The sequence below is a fragment of the Coffea arabica genome, chromosome 6c (genome assembly GCF_036785885.1).
Source record: "Coffea arabica cultivar ET-39 chromosome 6c, Coffea Arabica ET-39 HiFi, whole genome shotgun sequence".
NCBI classification, from domain to species: domain Eukaryota; kingdom Viridiplantae; phylum Streptophyta; class Magnoliopsida; order Gentianales; family Rubiaceae; genus Coffea; species Coffea arabica.
Window position 1 is genome coordinate 15,977,238 of NC_092320.1, and position 24,533 is coordinate 16,001,770.

The window sequence follows — 24,533 nt, forward strand, 5'->3', positions numbered from 1 at the left end:
TTAAAAAAAAGAAAAGATAATTGAGAAATTTATTAACACTATATTCCAAAATTTTTCTACAAAGAAAAATCACAATCCAATTGGGCTCTTATAGTTGTCCGTTTTTTTTTTAGTTAAAAAGTTGTAATATTGTCTATTAAATCAATTATTTAAATGAAACATCACAGGAAATATAATTATATTATTACAATATAAACATTAGTAACCATACAACTTGTGGAATTATATGGCTGTATTTAACTTTGGAAATAGAGAAACCTTCAGCATTCGGAAGAATGCTATGTCTATATAGTAATAAATAATTTATCAGGAAATTTGGATTCGTATGTATCTATTAGTATTATCATATACCGCAACTTTCTTTATAAATCCTTACCCAAAACGGCTACTATGTTTGCCGCCACTGGATTGTCTGCTGAAACAATTATTCCCTCAGCTGGGACAATTCCTCCGGTCCTTTTCCCTAACTCCAAAACGGGAAAAAAAGAAGGAAATTTCCATTCTGGGCTTGGAAAATTGCTAGTCTTTGAAGCTGTTCATCATCTGGTTTGTGGAGTTCCAAGAAAATGACAATCTAAATTAAGGTTATTCTTCTGTTTCCCTTTAATCTATTCTTCTCTTGTGATCTATAGTTTTTTTTAAAAAAATTTTTTGATGGGCTAATTTGATAACTAGTGGGAGAAAGTTACATTTTGTAGTTGTGTTTGAGCTTATTCGATGTAGTCATGGGTTTTCCTGATGAATTTTTTGGCAATCGAGAAGAGGGCTTTTCTCTGTTGTGGCCGATTCATATTCCAGTTGTTTCTTTTTTCCTACTAATTGCATCTGATACCTGGCAAAATTCGCATACTGAATGTAGGAGTGGTTCGAGATGGAAAAAAAAAGGTGGTCTTTTAAGGCCTTCGTGAGATTGGTTTTAACAACTGCTTGCAGAGACCTGCAACAATTGAAAAAAAAAGTGTTTGAGCATAGACAAGAATATCTGTGTATGTCCTGGTTTTGATTGGTCTATCAAAGGATTTTGATAGGATCAGTGAAAGTCAAAGTGCAATTAATTGAGAGCAAGAACTAGAATCAGATGGTAGTAATCAATTAATTAAAGAACTGGAAGCAGGAACCAGTTCTGGATATTGATTATGTGAAGAATAGAATGATCAGAGTGATCAATGGTTTTGCTTCTGCAAATTACACTATCAGAAAAGAACTGGCTACAATCAACATGGCTAATCCTACCTCATTATACGTAGTTACATAATACAGCTGTCAGTTAGTTATGATGCTACGCTGACTAACTACTTGTGACTGCTGAGCCTGACTAGCTATCATCTTGACAACTACCAAGCTGTCCAATCACGTATCAGATCAATCTTAAGCTGATGATGAGCTATACTCCTGATGATCATGGCTTCATCCACTAGTCTCTGATTCTCTTACTTCTCTTGATCAAGTGCACATCTATCAAGGATTTCTTGTCTTGCTACATGGTGCTCTTTGGATCTCTAATATCGCTAATTGTCTTTCGCCTTAACATTCCATTAACCTCCCAAACTTATCCTACTTAGTTTGAATGTGGTATCTAGACATTTTGTTTTCTATTAAAAGTTAACACAGGATGCTTACCATTTTTTTGGAGCATGCTATTTTGCTTTCTAACTTTTAATTCTGACGATGAATACCTCAAGAGTTCTACCTACGTCTAATGAAAGAATCATTGTCTGACATTTGTCTACTCATGCACCTTTTTGTAATTGATTGTGTTTTCTAGATATAATGTTTTCTTGAGAATTGAGGGGTTTCTGGTGGACTTTCTCATCTTTCAAACTAAGTTGTTTGCTTAATGAGCTCGTTAATAGTGTTTTGCTCCTGTAGTATTTTCTTTTTTGGTGCTTATGTTTGTTGATATTATGACGCTTTTAGACTTGCTGAATATCTGGAGTAGCTCTTTAGCAGATGCTCTGAGCTTTCGGTGAACATATACCACAATGACTATTGTGAGTGATTGAAGTTTATATATTAGCTAATATGTTCCTGTTCAATTTTAGGGTCCATCAATAGCAGAACATCAGGCTGGTTGCTTCCACAAAAGAAGCATGTGTTAGGTGCTAGGTTTCTTCATGCAATAAGTTCTAAATATACATTGTGTAGAATAATTGTGCTGAAAAAGTTGTCATCTCTGTTTGAAGTTGCATGTGTTTAAGCTAATGGTTGGAATACATGGTTGAAAGGTTAAAAAAAAAAAGATGGACCATTTATAGAGGCTTAGGTGTTTTCAGTTAACAGTTATTTGGTGGTTTTTGGTTGTCTAGGCACTTTAGGGTTGCAATTTCTAGTTCAAGAACATAGACATCAATGGTAGAGTTAAAATTGAGTTAAGACAGTTTAAGATTGAAACCATTGCTGGAGCAAAAATTTTCTTATTCAATTGCTACTGAGAAGGAAAAGAATGGGGAAGCCTAAATAGACACACGTGATTTCCTGTTACATTCAGTTACTTATTTTCCAGGTTTTCAGCATGGTCAAGTAAGCTTACTTTGTTGTATATACTCTGCATTCATTTTGCATATCTCCGCCATCTTTCCTGGAGTTGACTCTGGAAAGTTAAAGACCATGAAACTGCTTATGCTAGATTTTGTCCCTGTTCAATCTGAAACTGGTTGTATTAGTTTTGCAAGATATGATCTAGAGGTTAAAATGGCTGCAGGTGGTGTTGTGCATGAAATCCTCATAATGCCCATTTTCAGTGTGGATAAGCTCTCTACATGTATGTTCTTTCATCTCTCCCTCTTTCTTTATAGATGTGTGGAAGCCTCTGGAAATATTAGATCCTCTTACTGTGTCATAAGTGGTTCAAATGTAGAGTAACTTCTCTCAGCATTACAGCTAAAGTAATAGCTACCATATATCAAATTTTTGCTCATTAAGTTTTTGCTTCCGTTAAAGGGAATGTTAAAATTGATATAGTGAAGCAAACTAGAGAGTTGCTGGAGAGCAGTCTCAGACTCTTACAGGGTTGTGTTTAGTTTCAGGATCCTTTCATAGTTTGTATTATTATTATTTGTTTACTAGCCCGTGAGCATACCAAGTAAGGATTTTCTCAACCATAGGTAACTAACCAGTCAAGCACTCAAAATGTCATATGTCAACCCAAACATAATACTTGAGCTCAAACTAATATTCTCTGCATCCAAATTGACAACAAAAGCAAGATGGTTCAACCATCAAACTCAGATATGAGATCAAACTTGGGGCTTATATGAGCATAAACAAAAGAGACTAGAGGTAACTTCTCACTTATTGGTCCTCACTCGACTTGCTTATCCAATGAAGGAAGCTTTGCACATTTATAGAATTTAAAGTATTGCAACACTCATAATAGTGGCTGGCCAATGTTGTAGCTTGTAGTACGTTAAGACTACCGTTCTGAGTAGATGTATCTACGTAGTTTTATATGACACATTTGTGAAGAATTTCCCAGAGACTGAGAGGGAGTGGAGTTAAAGATGTCTGATAGTCTGTCTCAATGAAATTCTGGCATCCAATCTAACTGGTTAAATTTGTTTTTATATCCAGCTCTTGGTAAATATGTCAGAAACTTTATAATCTGTGTTTATTGCTTTCATCTCAAAGTCACATTCACTTTCTATGAGAGAGACTTGACGTGCTGTCTTCTTGGCTCTCATCTGTAAGTCATAAAACAGCACTCTATAGGACAGAGCGATTGCAGCAATGGATTTACAAAAAGCTTTATATCTAAATTCCTTGGGCCAACCACTAGGATCAGAGAGTAGTTCTTGATTCCATTTCCCTGATTCCTCTCTTGTTCATCCTCCATGTACTTCTTTACAATGAACTTGCTGTATAGCCAATTTTTCAAGTCTTTAGGGTAATAAACTTTGTTGTCTACATTAGAATTTTCCTCAGGACAGGTGAGGTTGTTAAGTGGAAAGGAAGTCAATTGAGGGTAGAGTTGGGAAGCTACTAGCTCTAATCTCATGTCCATATGTCTATAGGAGTCACTTATGCCTAAGTTTGGTTTTATGTGCTGAGCATGACGGCATGAAATCTTCGAACTGTTTTTTTGGTCGGTCGAGAATCATTTCTTCTGTTATGTTCTAGAACTATTTGGAAAAATTAAGAATTGGTGTTTTGAAGTGGAAATGAAAATTTGGATAGGTAACAAAAATGTGGATTCAAACTAGGACAGGATTATATTATTTTCCACAATGTAGTTAAACTTGTGATGGGGATTTACAGGAAAAGATGAACCTATTTTATTTGTTCTTGAATATTGAATACTGCAGCTCACATAGCAGGCCACAAAAATTTGGCCGTTCTTTGGTATCTCTCTAGCTTACTTCACTAATACTTGCTCACTTACATGTCAGTCTCGAAATGATGTAACGAATGGTTTTGCTAAAAAAGACACTTGATTACTATAGGCTGTTAACTTTTTCAGAAACAATTTATACATGCCTGCCCAAAATTGTGTTTCTGAATAGTTTACTACTTCTGACTGTCATGATGATGGTCATTGAGCTAGATGTTTTTAGAGGGTTTCTAACATGCTAAGCTATGAGAATGATATGGTATTGAGTTCACCCATTTCACATATTAGAGGAGGTTGCTCTCAAATGTTTCTTGAAAAATAAAATGACCCATTCCTGATTTCTATTGATTACCTAGGACATATTCTTGGATTTGGGCCCAAGTTCCACCATGCATTTTCATGCTTTTAACTTGCAATTTGCAAATCTTGTAAAGCCGAGGTTAGGTAATGAATTTATTGCAATAACTATTGAAAGTAGAAGAGAAAACATGTGGTAAAGAGACTTCAAGTTACAATGTTCAGAGAGTAATGGGATGCAGAAAGCATGTTTGAGTACTGGTTTAGCCTCTTGCATTATGATATCTGCTATGCTTCCAGCTTTGAAAGGTATTCCCATTTTCAAGTCAATGGTACTTATCCTTCTTCAGAGATTTTACAAGCCAACTTTTTTTTTTTCAGTTCATGAAGAACCAATATACTCATTTTACCTTGTCAAGATTGGGGGAAAACTTACATCCATCTGTAATGCATTTTGAATAGTTTGGTGATCAAATATTATGCGTAATTTGTTCTATAAGTAACACTGCAATTAATTTGCATATGACCAACTTGATAGATTAAGTTGTTGAAAGCATCAGTTTTTTCGTAAGTATAATTAGTTTGTGCTTTTCTTTTTCTCTTTCTTTTTTATTTAAAATTCTCTAATTCTTCTTTTTAACTAAAATGATAATTTCATAATTAAACATCACCAAAATGAAGTTATTACTCAAAATCAGACAGTATTCAAGGAAGTTATTTTGGACATCAAAAGAAATCAATCATAGCAGAGGATAACAAAATAAATTCACATTACAGGAGTAAACAAAATGAAGCCTCGTTTTATAAGTGAACATGTCTTTTTTTTTTTTTTTAATTGTTTTTTGGTAAGTGGGAGGTCTTGAACCAGGAGCTCCTACTTACAATTGCTCCCATTTTATCAACCAACCCAACTGTCCCCCTCTATAAGTGAACATGTCTAGAGACAGAGAACTTGGAAATGGCTAGGTCTCTAGAATGTAATCTTCCCAAATAGACGAGGCTGCCTTGTCTATTGAGATTTATTTTTATGAATTAATTAGAGTGAGCTTTACAGTTAGATCTCTATAAACAATCTTTTAGATAGCTGCTTAGAATTGTCATGATGAGCCTGAGTTTGTGTATATCTAATACATATCAGAGAAGGTAGTTTAAATTTGATACCCTCAATGCAACCTTTTACGTTTTGGTGTTGACCCAATGTTGTTGGATTCTAAATAGCTGTGGATGCTGAAGACTGGTTTTAGCATGCCTGGATGCAAAGGTATAAAATCGAAGGATTGCTTTAGCTGTCATTGTTTTGGTGTAGAAGGCAGGGTGGGAACACAGAAGTTCAAAGGCTTGAGAATGTGCTGAACCTAGCTGCCTCGGAAATGAGCGCTTGGCAAAACCACCATCACAGTGAAGCATTGGTGTTTTGTTGCAGATGTCTTCTCTTAGAATATGGAGACAAGTATTACATGTATAAAATCTAGCATGAACTTTTCACCATCTGACTGTACAGTATCCCTCTTCCACATGTAGCATTCACTCTCTGTAAATAATACTGTTACCTATTAAGAAAAACTCGGAATCTGATAATTGAGCACTCGAGTGATAGGTCACTTGTGGAAATTGAAGTTTAATCAAGATGTGCATGTAGATCAAATCTTGAAAAATGTACTTTTCTTTCCCATTAAGAGTTGTCTCTTAGGTTTCCTCTTTTCTTTTGCATAATAAGGCTTTTTTTTTTTGTGTGGCTAAAAATAAAATCCAGGTTTATCATTGTAAGTAGTACAATTTGTACAATCTCCTCTGGCTCCTGTTTTTATCTTCACCCTAAAAACTTATGCAGCACTTTCTGCTGGGGGACAAGTTCCATTGAATTCCTCCTGATTTGCTCTCTTTACTATTGCTGTAACTCTAAGCTGGTCTTCATTTTGGGAAAACTGGTTTCTCTTGTGTGGAGAACTCACATGACGAACAGCTATAGACATGTTCAAGGTGACTCTAGATTTGCGAAACACTTACCTCGGATTGCTGTCACTTCATGTTTCTTTCCGTGGGCTTGGTTCTTGTATGAATTGAAAGTATAGGCTATAGCTCTGTCCTGTCATAACTTATATGGGCTACACCTAAATTCAGGTTCTTAGTGAAATACTTCAAGTAATTTTCAGGTTCTTGGGCTCTTGGTCACCAAGACGTCTTTAAATCTTGGTAGAGGTGGGAGGTCAAGGGTTTGATCCTTGCCTCCTATCAGCCACTATTTGTGGCTTCTCCCTCCCTCTTCCTGTAGATTAGGTTAGAATGGATTATACAAACAGTTATCGTTGTTGGCAAAAAAAAAAAAAAAGTAATTTTTAGGTTCTTAATGCAATCATTTTTTCTAAAAAATTAAATGATACCCGTTGGTTCGATCCTATCTCGGCGAGTACCCTATAATCGGGTTTCCGTTGATATGCAGGGCAGATAAGAATCAAAAAATGGTTGATCCGTAAAATATGAGTCAGATCAGTCAAATGATGGACGGGCCGAGTACGGCCCGCTCCCATTCCTGCTACCTAAGTAGCTGCCATAAAAGACAGTACTTGGATTGCATAGTTTTGAAATAAAATAATTTACTTTACAAATTTCGATTACCTTTTTATCTTTTCAATCACATTTTTATTTCATATATATCACATCACAAAAAGTGTTACAGTAATTATCTCAAATAAATCATCCAAATAAACTCCTATCCAAACAAACTGTATAATCCTGTGGATTCTAATAAGTAGTAGCCCTCTCCAGAAAGGACCAAAAGAGTAACCACAGAGGGCCCTCTTACTGAAGAGGGATACATGAGCATATTTGGGCTTTAACTGAACCAAAAGCGTTTTCGCATACTGCGTAGTTTTCTAGGCATTCACTACATACTAGATAATGCTGCGGTGTTACCCATACCCCAGTTTTGTACTTTCATCATGAATGGTCTTTTACAAGTGGAGCAACTTCAAATTCTTCTTCCCTTCCCTGCTCGGCTTGCCCTGTGGGGGTTCTTTCCCACATCGATAATAGGGGGTTTGGGAATGGGTAGGTAAGTCTCTTGGACGCCTTCAAAAGTTACCGGCTTTTGAAGGTTGCTCAGAAATCTAGGTTTATCTTGCCGAATTTTTGAGTTTCTTCAAGAAAATGTCAGAAAAAAAGGTCACAACTATTTGCAATGGAACAAACTGAAGGTTCAGGAGAGAAAAAAATGTGAACCACTGAAGTTCTAATGATCCTTAAAAAGATCATAAAGTTCTTCTTGAATGTGTGTCGTCTAATTGGCTTACACAATAAGGTTTATGAACAGAAAGGATAGCTGGTTCTTGGATTTTTCAACAATCACTAATTTTCCAAGAACATGGCAAAAAAAAAAAAAAAAGAATAGTATGACCACAGAGTTTTTGTTTATTTATTTATTTTTTTATTTGACTGAGTCAGATTTTATTAGTAACTAAAATGAAATACTACCAAGTATAAGTGGCATACCCCCGGCACCGACAAGAAACGAGAAGGCAAAATTGCATCACTGATAGACTTATCAACGAAAGACCCCATACAAGTCTAGGACAAACTTATCAACAAACCTAGGAAAGTCAAAATGGATTAATTAATGGATCATTTGATGAGGGTTCATATTAAATGTTTGGCGGATAATATTAACCCAACCCACTTTAGATTCATTAAGCTCTCACTTAATTTTCCCAAAATCATTCTCTTACTACTACTAGGTGAATAGATAATTGAGATCTTTACTTGTAAAACTCGTTTTTTTTTTTTAAATTTTTTGAATTCTTTTTTTTTTAGCACCAAAAAAAGAAAGAGTTAAAAAAAAAAACAAAAATAAAACGGGTTTTACAGGATGTGAATGGCTAGACCTTCCACCAGCATTAAAATCACCTCCGGAAAAAGAATGCTCATATCGTTTGATAACCACGAGGAGTCATAGCTGAGTTGGAAACTTCCTTTTCAGTACAAATGAATGTATATGGATCCACATTGATTGTAAAACCACCATTTTAATGGGTTAAGTTGGATAAACCATTTAGATCCAAGATACATTTTTTTTTTCTCATCCAAATCCATTAAAAGTGGATGGATCAGGATGGATATATGGTTTTGGATTAAAATTGCCCCCAAGGAGTTATTTTTCTTGGAAGATTAACATGCCAGTGATATCAGGTACGTGGCTCATAATTGGAAGCTTATATCTGCCCGCTAGTTCTGGATGATGATGGAGCAAATTGGCAGGATGAGCGCTTAGGTCCATTGATAACTTCTATGTGCAAGTAGCAGCAAGCTAGTCAGATACAACATGGTATTACGAACTTCCTGTCCTTTCTTGTCCAAACGATAGCTGCCTTACTTATTATGATGCTGCATAACAACGAAAGAAAATGATTTTTGCAACAGTCCATCAAATTTTGTTCATCTGCAGTCTCATTCTCTTTGGTAGATGGATATTCCTGCAATCCATGTGGAATGCAGAAGCTTTTAAGAGATCTAGTTTCCAGCTGGGAGTGATGTTGACTGCCGGAGAAAAATCTCACGGGCCTAAGAGTGCGGGTGAGTGCCCTGCTAGAATGCGACTGTAGGGTCATTTTCCCGTTAGTTTCTAGGTGATTTTCTATCGTCAGTGCCCGGTTAATTTTTTTTTTTTTTTTTCACATTTTTCAGTTTGTTATAACTGAGTTCCAACATGCCATGCCCGGGACATGGCCAGTGAAAGATATTTCTTTACCTGTCTATTCTTCTTGCCTTTATTGAGAAAAAGCAGTGCATTGAGTGCATTTGCAAAAGCAAAGTTTAGGAAAGGATTTTGGAAAAGGGAGAGACAAAAGATACCTTACCTTAAAGCAAAAGAGGGATAAAATTTACTGCTGTTGTAATTTCTCGTGTAGAAGTAGCTGATTGTAGGATATGTTTGGGATTTTGCTGTCCTCCTTTTACCTCTTAACAGGCTTTAGGGAGTGATCTTGTCTATCTATAGCTAGGTGCCATTTTTTTCCCTTTGTTTTCTTGAGTTGATTTTGTAACAATCATCGAAAGCAAGAGTATAGAACTAGCTATCGTGAACCTATATGCTAAACTAAAGTTTCATTTGTAAACAGACTATTGCACATTCTACAACCAATTGTTCACTTGTGTTGAATGCTACATGAAAATTTAGAACTCACCCTTTCCTCTTCTTTGCTCCTGTCATCCATATAAAAGAAAATGACAAAGTAAAAGAGGATATTTTGAAAGCCTAAAAGAGGACTGGTTTTTGAGTGAAGCTTTTCCAAAACTAAAAACTGGCTTGGCAAAGCTGAAATTGATGTACCATATAGAGACTGCCTCAAATATGACACTGACATATACGGATGAAGTTAGAAGTTGATTGGCATCCTTAAACTGATTGGTATGGGCTTTAAAAAGGACGTTGTGGCTCATGAAGAAGACCAAATATATTGAATCCCAACTGAAAACCTTTATTTACTTTTTAGCTTATAATAGGCTTTTATTTCAAGTTTGAAAAGGAAATAGAAACTAAAGAATGCTCACTGGAACTGGCCCCTCGTGCATTAAAAACGTTATGCTGATGTTTATCATGTTAACAAACTCGTACTAGTTGTCATGTCGGTTTAATAGTTTGCATTACCCTTTAGGTTGTATGATTAAGGGATTTCTACTCTTTAGGGTGTTTAATGATTGGAGGAAAACAACGGGAAAATGAATTTTGAGATCGAGTTGGAAATTATCAAACGGATGTCTCAGGATACAGACAATCAAATTGCTGGACAAGACTAGACAGGCACCAACAACTAATAGTTTTCCTAATCTTGGTGATAAACGTTGCTCATTAATGTCAATCAATAATTATCTCCACACGCGGGCAGTAACTGCATACTTTATCATTGATTCAACAATCGTTGAAAAAGCTAAAGATTTTTTTTTTTTCTTGTGTTTCTTTTACATGTATTATCAACTGAAGTAAAGTTGCTAAGGCGCAATCCCATTATACCCAAGTACTTAGGTATCACGGATGTTCCAAGCAATCATGAAGAACTTGCTAGTCCTTCCTGATCGATCCCAAGTAAGTCGAGGCCATGAATCTCCAAAAAGCTAATTTTTTTTTTCTTTTCGGCAAAATGGGGCTTACTTGATTGGATATACCAGAGTTAATTCTGCATAATATCAAGCCTTTTCAATAAAAAAGAAATGATTTGTTGTTTTCTCCTCCTTTTCTCACCATCTGTTTTTGGCATTCGCAATTTCTCTAGGAGCAGAGTAGGTCCTTGCCAACAATAATCGAAGACAGCGCGGTATGGGAATATGATTGGCAGATTTCTACATCACAGTAGCAGCAGTACTGCATGCATCGATGCAACCGTGCGCTAGATACAATCACTTGTATGCCATGTCTAACCAGATTTGGCACAATAATTATTTCTCTATCAAAGTATGGAGATATGTATCTCAGTTTGATCAAGCAAAATGGGAAACATGATAAATTTTTTCTTTTCAAACGAACCAAAATGAATGGGCTTAAATGGTTCATGAAGATTTTCTAAAGTTTGAGTTGGATATGCCTGTCCTCATGGATTGCCTACACTTTTTACCATAACTGGGGACTGAAATAAGGAAAAAAAAAAATCCACCGTGAGAATAGAGATCAAGTAAAATCACGTTTCCAAACTCTAAAAGCGCTAACAATGGCAGAAAATCGATGCTTTAGCAACAAATACTTCTCTCTATCTAATATATGTTTAAGAATTTTAGTAGCATCAAGACACGGTAATATTAAAAGTTAAGGACAAGTATAAGGATATTGCGTGAGTTTCTGAAACATAGGATCGAGGTAAAGATGTCTAAAATTTAGGAAGATAAAAATAGCCATAGGTTTGAAAGAATAGTCAATAAGGATAGTCTCCAACTTTAGTCATAGTGTCTCTATAACTTCCCATTTTTCATTTGTTTTAAGGGTAAATTTCACTTTGCACCTTTCTATAGACCTGAATTTTCACTTTGAATCCCAATTTTGATACTGAAATGCTTTACTCCCTCGAATATAAAATATGTTCTACTTAAATAAAATCTGTCCCATTTTAGTTTTTAAAGTATAAATTTTTTTTCCACTAAAGTATACAATTTGTCACACTTTAGAGACTAAAGTATAAAAAAAATTGATATTTTAAGAATTAAGGTGGAATAGATTTTATTTAAGTAAGATAGACTTTAGAGACTACAGTGTCCAGTTTAAAGTTGAGAGATCAAAGTAAAAGTCTAAATATCATTGAAAGATGCAAAGTTGTTAGCACAAAAAATCGTGCAGCGAAATTAACATTAAAATCTTACAATAATAAACAATAAAAAAGGCACGCGAGGAAGAAAAATATTCTGCTTCAATTCATTAATTTCCTCGAACTACAAACCTAGGACTGCAAGTGCTTAAATAAAGAAATATAACCACAAATTCTATTCTAATGATAATACTAAAATATGACAACTCTGTTTCTCAAACCAAATATGACTTAACTCTATAGCAGTATAGCTCACACGTAACTCTAATTTAATTGTTATCTCCAACTTCACCGATAGGAGTAGGACATGCTTGTACTTTGCATATAATTCGACAGCCAATTCGCTTGATCAAAAAATTCATCCATATTGACCCATTCACTATTAGAGTCTCCATATTTTCTTGAATAATAATAATTCACACTATTTTCAACCAATAAATCATGGCTTCCATAATATTCTTTATGGCAATAATTTTCGCCGTAAAAATTTTCAATAGACTCAATCACCTCAAAAATATTGTCATGCACATCTTCATTCAAATCAAAACTTTCACTAACAATTTCTTTTTGCTCTTCGTCTACAACCAAATTAATGCATTCACTAACAAATTCTTCTTCATCAATCACCCAAACAAAGTATGCAAATCATAATTTTCAATCATATAAAAAATGTCGAAAATCTCTTTGTCATCAACAAACACATCCTCTTCTAAATTAACTGCCCATTTCAAACCAATTTTTGACTTATGATTAGATTCATATGGAAATTCTATCACCAAAATATAAAAGAGATCTGACTAAAACTATTGAAATGATTCAGAAGAGATGATAAGTCTTTTGTAATACTCTTCAACCATTGATTTTCGCATTATTTTGAAAAATAATTTGGCCTTCCTTCTCTTAATTTCTTTTGATGGACTACTATTTAAATTGATCTCAAGAAATTCACCCAAACAACACCTTTTAAGATATTTGTGTACTCCCTCCGTCCCGTTTTGTTAGTCTTGATTTTTTTTCACACAGATTAAGAAAGTGTAATTAATTTGGTTGGAAACATAAATTTAGATTAGTAATTTCCTAAAATACCCTTATGCTAATCACGAAGAGTGCCAATTAATATCAGTTACAGCTAATGGGTTAGTATTGGAAAAGTTCAATGTATTCAATGTAGTGGGTTAGTATTTAATAACAATGTATTAATAACAAGATATTTAATAAGGGTATTTTAGACAATTTGAAAGATTACTACATTTCTTAATGGGAAAGTGGACTACAATTTGGGACAGACGAAAAAGGAAAACAAGACTATCAAAGTGGGACGGAGGGAGTATTATTCTTGACCATTCAGATCTTTCTTTATCACTGCTAAGTGTGCATAAAATTTAAAATTTTTCATCATTGGTAAATTCTCTCTCCATAACAATTCAAAACAATTTACTTACCTTCACAAATATTTTTTTTCCTTGCTTGAATTTCTTAGCCTCTCTAGCTTTAGATTTGATCAAAGACCACTGTGATAACCAACAATTTGATAGGATTTTTTTTTTCTGATTACTACACAATACCAACAATGTCAACAGAGTCCTCTTTTTAGACCTCTGTCCAATTAGATTCACTTTTCCCCAATTCCAATCAATGAATGAGTACACTAAGACTAACTCTTGTGGTTGAATTTTTTTAATATACAAGTACTCTACCACAATTTTTGTACCCTTGTATGGCACAAATTTCTCCATCAAAAACTTTGCACACCCTTCAGACACCATAGATACCCCAAGATCAAACTCTTAAAATTAGGATTCTGATACCACTTGTTAGTACAAAAAATCACGCAGCGGAAGTAATATTAGAATCTTACAAATAATAAACAATAAGAAAAGCACATGAGGTAATGAAATATTTTGGTTCAATTCATTAATTTTTCTCAACTACAAACCTAGGACTCCAAGTGCTTAAATAGAGAAACATTACCACAAATCCTATTTTAATTATAATACCAAAATATAACTCAACTCTGCTTTCTAAACCAACTATAATACCAAATTTAATATACTTACCAAATAACAAATCAATTTTTAAAACTATTAAAATTCCAAATATTCTTGGTTTAAAATATGTCAACAAAAGTGAAATTAATCCTATGTTTAATTACGATTTTACCTAACAGATAATCGAATTAGTTTTCAACGAACGGCCGAGTCATGTCAAATAAGAGGGCAAGAGAAATGAATAATTCCCCGAAGAAAGTCTCCTTTGGAACTAACATTTGAACTGAGGGTCCAACAAGTGAATTCTTACACGCCAAAAACAAACCTTTACAGCCTCTTATAAATGCTTGCCTTCCCCGTTACTTAATCAAAAGCCAAATTGTACGAAATTCAATGTACAGGAGAGCTAACTCTAAATAGTAAATGTGGAAATAAGCAGTTGATGTAGGACCTATCTATGTTACTTCAGGCAAGATGGCCCTTATTCTCTTTGTCTGTAGACTTCAACCAGCTTTTAGATCCCGGTATGGTGGCTTTTGGGATTTTGCCACAGATTTAGAGGGGGAAAAAAAAAAAGAAAACAAAATGAAGAAATATACGGGAATAAAGAAGTATTATTTGGATTATAACTTTTTTAGGAAAAATTTTTGGGAAAATGACCAGTTTCATCTCTTATATTTCACAAAATTATTCTTTTCATCCCTCACTTTTAAAACGAAACAATTTCATCCTTGACATTTAAAAATAGAAGTTATTACGTCCCTGAACCTAATTTTCAATATGAATCAAGCCATCATCAACCTAATTACAAATTTTGGGGGTATAATTGGTAGATCACTTGACTAACTCAACTTGATAGTTACGTGAAATTTAATGAATCCAAAAATAAAAAATAAAAAATTATAACATAAAAAAGAAGAATGAATCTTTCCTACATTGTCATTGTATATACTGACGGGTTTATGTACCTGCCACATCATTTCAATTTAAATTTAAACACCAAAATTTGTATTTATGATATACATATAGACTCGCAACCGTATATACTAACGGTACATGAAAAGATTTACCCAAAAAAGAAACCCTATTACTCCAAGACAAAGAATGACATTTTATATTATACTTTTTATTTTTTTTTTTTGTTTCAATAAATGTCATGTGTATATGATGGAGTTCACGGAATGATCTATCAATTCTATCTCTGATATTTATTACTGGCTAATTGCATGGCTTGATTCATATTGACAATTAGGTTTAGGGATGTAATAGGTTTAATTTTTAAATGTCAGGGACAAAATTGTTTCGTTTTAAAAGTGAATGACAAAAAGAATATTTTTGTGAAATGTAAGGAATGAAATAGATATTTTACCCAAAATTTTTATATTTTTTGTGAATATATTTTTTTTATCATTTTTTTTATCTTACATATATCAATTTATTATAATATATTTTTTATAAGAATTCTTAAAAATAGCAATCGAAACAGAACTGTGACCACAAAATTGAAGTTGGCAAAGCACTGTGCCATTCGAGCATATATAGTACGCGAATTTTGGTCTGCATGGTAGAGTAATATGTCAATGTGGAATGCTTTGCAATGGACAATAACTCCTTTTCTTTTGGAAACTAAAATGTCAAATACCAATACGAAAACTCATGATAATATTTCACTATCCCCCTATTTTATATCTTTGTGACTTCTTCAATACTTATTAAGACATTAAGGAGCCAATTTCGGAAGTTGAGATTAATGCACTTGTATTTGAGCTAATAAATAATTTTTATGGAGTGAACTCTATAGAATTCCTAAAATGGAAAAAAAAAGAAAAAGAAACAATTGACTACAAGGAGATTGTAAGAAAGAATGCAATTGATATTACATGCAATTTTTTCCCTCATTACTGTTCTCTTTCAATTTATTCTTCTCAATTTTCTTCGTTTGTCAGACTGTATACAAAATTGACCATAATATATAAAATAGAGCGGAGAAATTAATGAGTAGTGTACAGAAAAAAAAAAAGACAAAAGAGAGTCTATGTGATAATGTCATGCACTTTCCTAAATCGCAAAAGACTCGTTTATTTGCACTTTAGATATGCTTATCTTTTTACTTGCATTCTGATTGGACTTCGAACTTAGAAGTGAACCCTTCTCTCCATTAAGTTGGTTTTTATCTACTTTAGCAAGTTTTCAAAAGACTGGAGATGGTTAAAGTTCTTCGTTTTGCAGGAGTAGTTTGCCTTTAAAGTTGTGATTCGATTCTTGTTTTTAACAAACTGCAATGATTATTGGGACCCATAATCTTCAAAAATATATTTAGGGAAAATTTCAGAAACCTCCCTTGAGGTTTTAACAATTTCATTTAGCTCCCTCAAGGTTTTAAAATTACACATACCTTCCTTATCATTTAAAATGACAATACTACCTTTAAATATTTTAATAAAGTTCCCTTGTTTGGTATGCTTATACTTAGAATGACTTTTAAAATTATTTTTCATTATTTTTCCTTCTTATTCTTTTTTTAAATTTTTTGCCAATAAAATTGTTGAACTAGTACTATTACCTATAGTTTCTATTGTAACCAAATGTCGAAATAGTTTTTTTATGAGTTAACTTATATGTAATCCAATATTTTTGCTAATCTTTATTTTCTATCTTTTAGTATTAAAATTAATAATAAATAAAAAAGAAATGGCCCTAAGCCCCTACTAAATTATGATAATCCCACTACTCGAAAAAATTCATAAACTCTAAATAAATTACTTCAACATTTTCTTTTCTATCTTATAAATCTAAATCTATAATAAAATATTATCAAAAATATCCTATCATAGTGATAAAATTACTATTATAGTTGTTTATCAAATAGTAGGTATGGACATGAAAAATTTGGCATATTTTCTTTATAATTATATTAGATAATCTTATAATTGTATAGGAAAATAAATTAAAACTCATTACACATGGGCATTTTTGGGTATTCATTTAAAAATTTGACTGAGTCAATATTATTTTAAGGTTTTGTTACTAAAAGGGAAAATTGTTCAAAACATCCCTCATATTTTGTAAAATGACTTTTTTCATCACTTACTTTTAAAAGTATAATTTTATGTCCCTTACAAATTCACATTGATCAAATTTGGTTTCTGTCTAGGTTTTCAACTAGTTTTTTATCAGAATTCATCATGTGCTTTACGTGTGATCATTTTTAGGGGCAAAATTGTCAAATTAAAATTTATATAATCCAATCCATAACCTCTCACATTTGACAAAATAAATTTTTTTGTCCCTTATATTTCAGAAAATGAATTGTTTCATCTCTCATATTTTACAAAATAAATTTTTTCATTCCTCGTTGATCATGTGTATGAATAATTTTTTTTAACTCATGTATATATCTATTTGATTTTACCTGAACAATACGAATAGTATCTAATGTATCTCTATTTGATTTCATCTAAACGTATTGTTCAAATGAAATTAAATAGATATATACAGGGAATTAAAAAAATTATTAGTTTTCACTCATGTTCATTTCCTTTTATTTGAAAATTAAAAATAAAGAAGAAAAAATTAACAAAGGAAAAGTATGATAAAAAGAAATAAATGATTGACACTTTCAAATTTTAAAACAATCACAAGGCAAGAAATTCAACTATTAGTTTAAAGGAGACGAGTAAAAATTTCAGATTTAAACTATAATTTATTAGCATGACTATAGAATTCGATTTAGCACCGATTAATTATATGGCGTTATTACACAATTCAATAAATGAATTATTATCAAAAGAGAAAATGCTATAAATATTGAGTAGATTCACATAGTGAAATCAAATAGATATGTATATATATATATATATATATATATATATATATATGGGGTTTAAAACAAAATTGTTAGTTTTAAATTCATGTACATATCTATTGAATAGCATGTATATAACTATAATTAGTCTGTTTATGTGAAATCAAATAAAGATATATTACATACTATTCATACTATTCAGATAAAATTAAATAGATATATACATGGATTTAAAAAAAAACTATTCATACATATGATCAATAAGAAATGAAAAAATTCATTTTGTGAAATATGAGGGATGAAAAAATTCATTTTATGAAATGTGAGGGACAAAATAATTCATTTTGTGAAATATAAGAAACTATAGATCAAATTATGTAATTTTTGATTTGAAAATTTTACCCCTAAAAATGATCACATGCAAAGTATGCGACGAATTTCGACCAAAATCTAGTCGAAAATCTAGATGGGAATCAAATTTAATTAATGTGAATTTGTAAGAGACGTAAACTTACATTTTTAAAAGTGAAGGATAAAAAAAGTCATTTTACAAAATGTGATGGACATTTTGAACGATTTTTCCTTACTAAAACTATCAAATCAAGGGAGGTAGGTATTTCCAAACCTGGAGGGAGCTCACTGAAATTGTCAGAAACAGGGAGGTTTCTAAAATTATCCCATATATTAATTTAAGAAAGCAATGTCTTTGGTCCAAAAAATAATGGAATCAACACAAGATTAGATCAGAACCTTGATTACTAATTATTTAGTTAATAAAGTTCATATGCCATAATGGTGTTGTTATTTACATGAACATGCAAAATACCTATTCCTAAATATTCTTCTTAAAATTTAAAATTTTCTTAAGGTAATCCAAGTCTGTGTTACATCAGCCATTACAAGAATGACAAATGAATCCTATTCTGAAGGACCGAGGCTATGGATGTCAAACGAATTCTTTTCCAGTCTACATAAAATTAAGGCCTTATGAAATCTTTAAGTTATTCCTGTGTTAGAAAATATTATTTGTGTTAGATAACAAAATTAGTTCCAATGACATCATTCATTGGATGTCATTATAAAATTTAAATGCATATTCTACATTAATGGCATTCAGGAATAATTCAAATTCACGAAAGAAAATTTCGTATTTATAATTTCCCTAGAAATCTCTAGTTCAGACGTTGGATTGAGATGATCGTACTATTGAGGCATAACAATAAGAATTAAGCACCCCACTTTTTTTCTATTGCTTCTTGTAACCCAAAAAAAAAAATTGCTATTGCTACAAACCTAAAAGCCATTGCAAGTAACCGTCAGTCAAAAAATCCCCCTCACAGCGAAGTTCACATTACGAAACAATTTTTACTAACCGAGGCCAAACCATATATCAAAATTTTCAGGATTTTGATTTTGAATATCTCATTTTCATGTTGGGTTTTATTATTAAATCCACATATGTCAAAAACTAATTCATGCTATCATTTCTTTATTACTTTATTAATTTGTTGTAAGCCATTTTGAAATTGGAGCAAGAATGCCTACATGTGTGTGTGTGTGTGTGTGTAGGACATGCAAGAACTAAAGATGTTTCAGTTAATTATATGACACAGCTGAACCTTTTATTTATAGGTCCTGACTTTTAGCCTCTCCCCTAACTTTTGTTCATGTTTAGGTTAATTGCACTTTAAAATGGTTACAGCTTTTTCTTTGAACTAGCAATTACATCATTCATATTTTGAATTTATTCTACATAATCATCTCAGAATGTGTCGCAGGAAGTGATCTTTAATTTGATTAAAATTAATTAGCTCATTCAATCAATTAAGTTACGAAATTTTAGTATATTCTTTCTCATAACACTGAGTACTAAGCAAAAGAGGCTGTCCGACTTTCCATGATCTGTTATGGAGTAGACAGGAAGTGCTTCTGCTCTTTTTAAAGGAGACATTAATCTTCGGATTTCAGAAATGCATAATTATGTGAGCTTCTTATTTTTTACCAACATTTCGTTGAATGAAGGATTTGTGTGGCAAATATCAAAATCAAACATTTGGGAGATCAAAAAGTAGGTTTCTCTTGGGCACCTTAAAAGTACCTTAAACTTAGCTCTTGACTGCCAATGGCGATGCAAAATTCTCCATATAATTTCTTAATTAATCAAATCAATCCTTTTAGCAAAAGGTTACTACCGGTGCCCTCAAGACATTCGTTAACATGCTAAGTATTCACCTAACCTATTATATATGTATACACACACACGCACACTAACAATTGCTATCCATCCTTACATTTATATACTTTTTCTATTTAATCTTACCTACCATCCCTTTTATTTATTTATTTTTTCTAATTAATCTTGTATTTTCAAAAATGTAACACCTAAACTATATATTAACGAATAGCCTATGGGCACCCATTAAATAGTACGTTAAAAAGATACCAATCATAATTTAATCCATGGTTTCCAAACAATGATTAAATTTAGTGCTTAATTTATGCAAACAATGCAAGATCTTTATGAGTATACAACAATTAATTCTAGCTCAATCCACTCAAATACGTAGTAATATGGTTCTACAATGTACAGTAGTAAAGAACAAACTGCAAAATACATATAGAGTAAATTGTAGTTTCGTCACAATTTTGAGTCCATTATGAACACAAGTACAAGATTTATAAAAATAAGATGTCTAAACAATATTATTCCAAACAAAAATAGACGTGTATGTTGTATAGACTATACTACATTGGCTAGTTCCTGACATTAAATGGTTTTAGGAGTTCTTTTAGAGTATTTTGAAAAAGAAAGCCACAGATTTTTTTGTTGTTGTTTTAATACCTCAATTTCCATATTCTAGTTGATGCCAAATTAAGAACCTTTTCTTAAAGTTAATTTAAGGACATTAAGGGCAAGTCACCAAACGAAGGAGTATATATATATTTAATTTTTTTTCTAAAAATTGAGGGATGGAATTTAAAAAACGAGAAAGGAATGGAGGATTTGAAGTCAAAACTTCTAATTCTTGGGGTGATATTTTTCTTTGCGGAGGGATAGCAAAAGCACCAAAATGTCGGGCCACAGCAAAAAAAGAAAAGAAAAGAAAATAAAATAAAATGCCTCAAGGATACAAAACTTGTCAGCAAATTGGTGAGGAGCTAATATTTTTCCCCCCAAAACAAAAAAAAAAAAAAGTACTTTAAGGTTTATATCGCGCATGACTGCATATGGGCAATCTGTAAGCTATCCGGGCTTTACGTAGCTTTTTAGCTATATGCTATTTTGGTACGTAAGGAAACAAGTTCTTGCTTACACAAGTAGGCTTGGTTGGTCGATATGTGTCTCGATTATGTACGAAGGTTCTTCTTTACACCATATTGGAGAAAACATTCCAATATCTTGATTTGATGTTCATGAAAACGTCAAACTTTACTTTTTCTCATGAGCCAAATATTGCAGAGAGAAAAGCCTAGATTGTGCTTTATCTTTCACATAAAAATATGCAACCAAAAAGAAAAAAAAAAAAAAATTCTCTCTTGCTTCATCATGAAGATTTCGTCCATATATACTATTATTCCCATGAAACAAAGATACCCCAATACCAACAATTTGGAGAATCTTCAAAAATCAAAGTGACAAAAGTTTAGCACAAGACGTATATAAAAAAAAGAAGCTAGGCATACAGCATGGATAATGATAAGGGAAAAAGGGTATCACCAGGTATTGTCCAAAAGAAGAATTTTTGTTACTTGTTGTCTTTCTTTTATTTTTCTACAATTATTTTCTTCTTTTCAAAGGTGATCATCATGGGGTCAAAATCATTTTTTTTGCCTTTTCCCCTTTATCTTTTTCTTCAAGGGCCCTGCCAACAAAGTTGTCTCTTGTCAATTATACGGAAAGAGGTCTCTAGCTTGTTCTTGGACATGGCTTGTCATAATTTAACTGGCTGATTCTTTTTGTTCTTTTTTTTTTTAAGTTTACATTTATATAATGGACTTAATTCAGGACGAAAAACTTCAAGGAGTTAACTTGGAAAATCTACCAAAAAATTACGTAAAAACCAAGAAGCAAAATAATTTAGTTGCTCCATTTGAAGCAATTTGACTCCGAAAGTTCCAAGAAAAGGGAAAGGAAAAAAGAGAAATTCATCACTCGGGAAAGAGGTACGAGTATTACTGTTAATGCTAAAAAATAAGTAAGTTCCAAACGATTAGTGAAAAAAGAAGAATATATTAACAACAATTTCTTTTCTTTCCTAACCAACCTTGGGAAATCTTTACGATTAATGAAGATTTTTTCTTTTCGAAAATCAATAATCTAATAGTAGATGCTGTGCATGTCAAAGTTCCATGAAGCAATAATGTCATATCATAGAGAAATGAAAAATACATAAAGAAAAAAAGAAAAAGACTAATCTAAAAGATCTCTCTCTCTCTCTCTCTCTCTGAGTAACAGGAACAAAACTTCAACTTAAGCTTGCTACTACCCATGAAGTGTGGACTATATCTTGAGAATAGAAACGAGTGGCTTGAACTAAAAATTATGGAAGAAAAAGGCTAGTGATTCGAGCCAAGGGAACAAAGCTGTCTCCCTTGTACTGGAATATGAATACAAATGGGAAGGATAAACATATACCCATATTCTTTCTAGCTTGTTGGGATGCTTGGTCTCCTTGAAAACTCCACTTTCGGTAGCAGTATATATGCAATATCCACGGGTGGTTCAAGACTAGTCCATTACTAATATAAATCAACAATCTCTTGAGAAGCTACATAGGAGATGAAGAAAGTTTCTTGGGATTTTAATCAAACTATCACCCCAAAGCAGATGTTTCTGTTAATTTAATTTAATTTTCATACTCGCTACACCTGCTAATACCACCATTACCAGTTCTTAGGCTTGCTATTATGGTATAATGATAATACACTTGTAATTTATCTACCTAATTAATGCATCTCTGGCCAACAAATTATAAAATGTATTGTAGGATTTTTAAATTTTAAATCTCATGTTTTTGTAATAAAGGTACTAATTAGCAACTTACCTAACAGGTGCAAACACCGTTCCCAAGTGCATTGCATGGGTTAAAATGGGTGTACACTCCAAAAAATGTTCAAAGTGCTGCAATCAAAGTTCATCAAAATGACAGAATACCACACAATTGGGAGCCAGGGAGGGAAAGGGGTTATGGCATTTGCTGATGAGCCATGTACCTATTGCCATTCACGGGTATTATTTATTTTAAAAGAATTCTGCTTTCATCCACTCAAAGCCAAGGTTTATGCCCTATTTCAACCAAAAAGATGTTGAGATCAAGCTGGTTATTTCAAAACAAGTTTTGGATAGGAAGGGGGAAATGATCTCATTTATCATTAAAAATGGGTTCTGGCTTCCAATATCTTCAATAATTGATGTCAGAGACGCAGTCAAATTCTTGTTCAAAATGTTTTCGAGGTGCATGTATTTAATTGTGAGTACAATTTAGTTTTCAAATTAATGTGTGTCTTTTCTAATATTGAACAACTTTATCTCTGTTGTAGAACATTTTATAACAAGAATGTGAAAACCTTCAGCAGAAGTAAAAACAGGCTTATGGATTACAGAATAACAGCAAATGTGCCATTTGACAAAATAATAATACTAGTAATAATAATACTAGTAGTAATAATAATAGTAATAATAGTATTAATAGTAGTATTAATAATAGTAGTAATAGTAACAACAGTAGTAACAGTAGTAATAGTAGTAATAATAGTAATAATAATAATAATAATAATAATAATAATAATAATAATAATAATAATAATAATAATAATGATAATAATAATAATTGGGTCAGAGCGCCAAGTGGATATTTATTATGATATGGTTCAGGTATTGATTATTTTAAGATATAAAAATAAATATGACAATGTATAAATAGAAAAAAATAATTATTATAAATATGTGTATTCACACGATAGATTATTAGGTTAGATGTAGAGGTGTTCAAATTTTGGAAAAAATTCAAAAAAATGGTTGATCCAAGCCAGATTGGATTTCAGATTTTGATAGAATTGAAATATATCCAATTATAATTTTTGACAAAATAGTTTGAGAATGAATAGTTGAATACCAAGAATACATTACCGAATTACTGATTACCGATTGAATTACTGATTTTTCAATCGAAATCTAATTACTAATATTCAATTTATCAAACTAAGATTTGGACAATAATAGAAAATTGGTCTCAAAAAATTGATTCTCAAATTTCAAAAATATTTTGTTACCAAAATTTCGGTTGCTGACTCGTGAACATCCCTAAATAGATGTGATTTAATTGAACGAGTGTGCCGTGCCATAGACATTCGTGAAAAAAATCGATAATAATAACGTTAGGAACAAGAGAGAGAGAGAGAGATTGGTGAATTGGCAGGCTGACAGTAGGTAGAGATGCAGGTCTTGGAGTTGCGTTGATGCACCCGTCAGAGAAACTTTTACGTTCATGCAGACAAAAGGATGGTAAGAATTCGTAATATTTTGTTCGTTACTTTCATAGTATTCCCCACTGCCCATTATTATTGTTTTTCCCATGACCTATTCACTCATTCATTCTCACTCATACATGGTCACTCACTAGACTCTAAACAGTAAACGGAAACAGCAGAAGCAGTAGGAGTGTTTCAGGCTTCAGAACCTAAACGGATATCAGTCAAATTAATTATTGAAATGTCGCTTCAATCTACAGTATATATCAGATTGGTTTTCCTGTTCATGTACTGAAACTGAAGGCGATAACAGTACTTGTATGTTTCATATCTGCTCAACCAACCAACCCTCCAAACTAGGC

General features: G+C 32.4%; 1 long non-coding RNA gene across 1 annotated transcript; it reads left to right on the forward strand.

The window, feature by feature from the left end:
* The first annotated feature begins 227 nt into the window (after nt 1-227).
* Nucleotides 228-6,246, forward strand: LOC113691931 (uncharacterized). The gene is made up of 2 exons (XR_003448825.2): nt 228-584; nt 5,843-6,246. It is a non-coding gene; the product is annotated as an uncharacterized lncRNA (long non-coding RNA).
* Nucleotides 6,247-24,533: the final 18,287 nt, after the last annotated feature.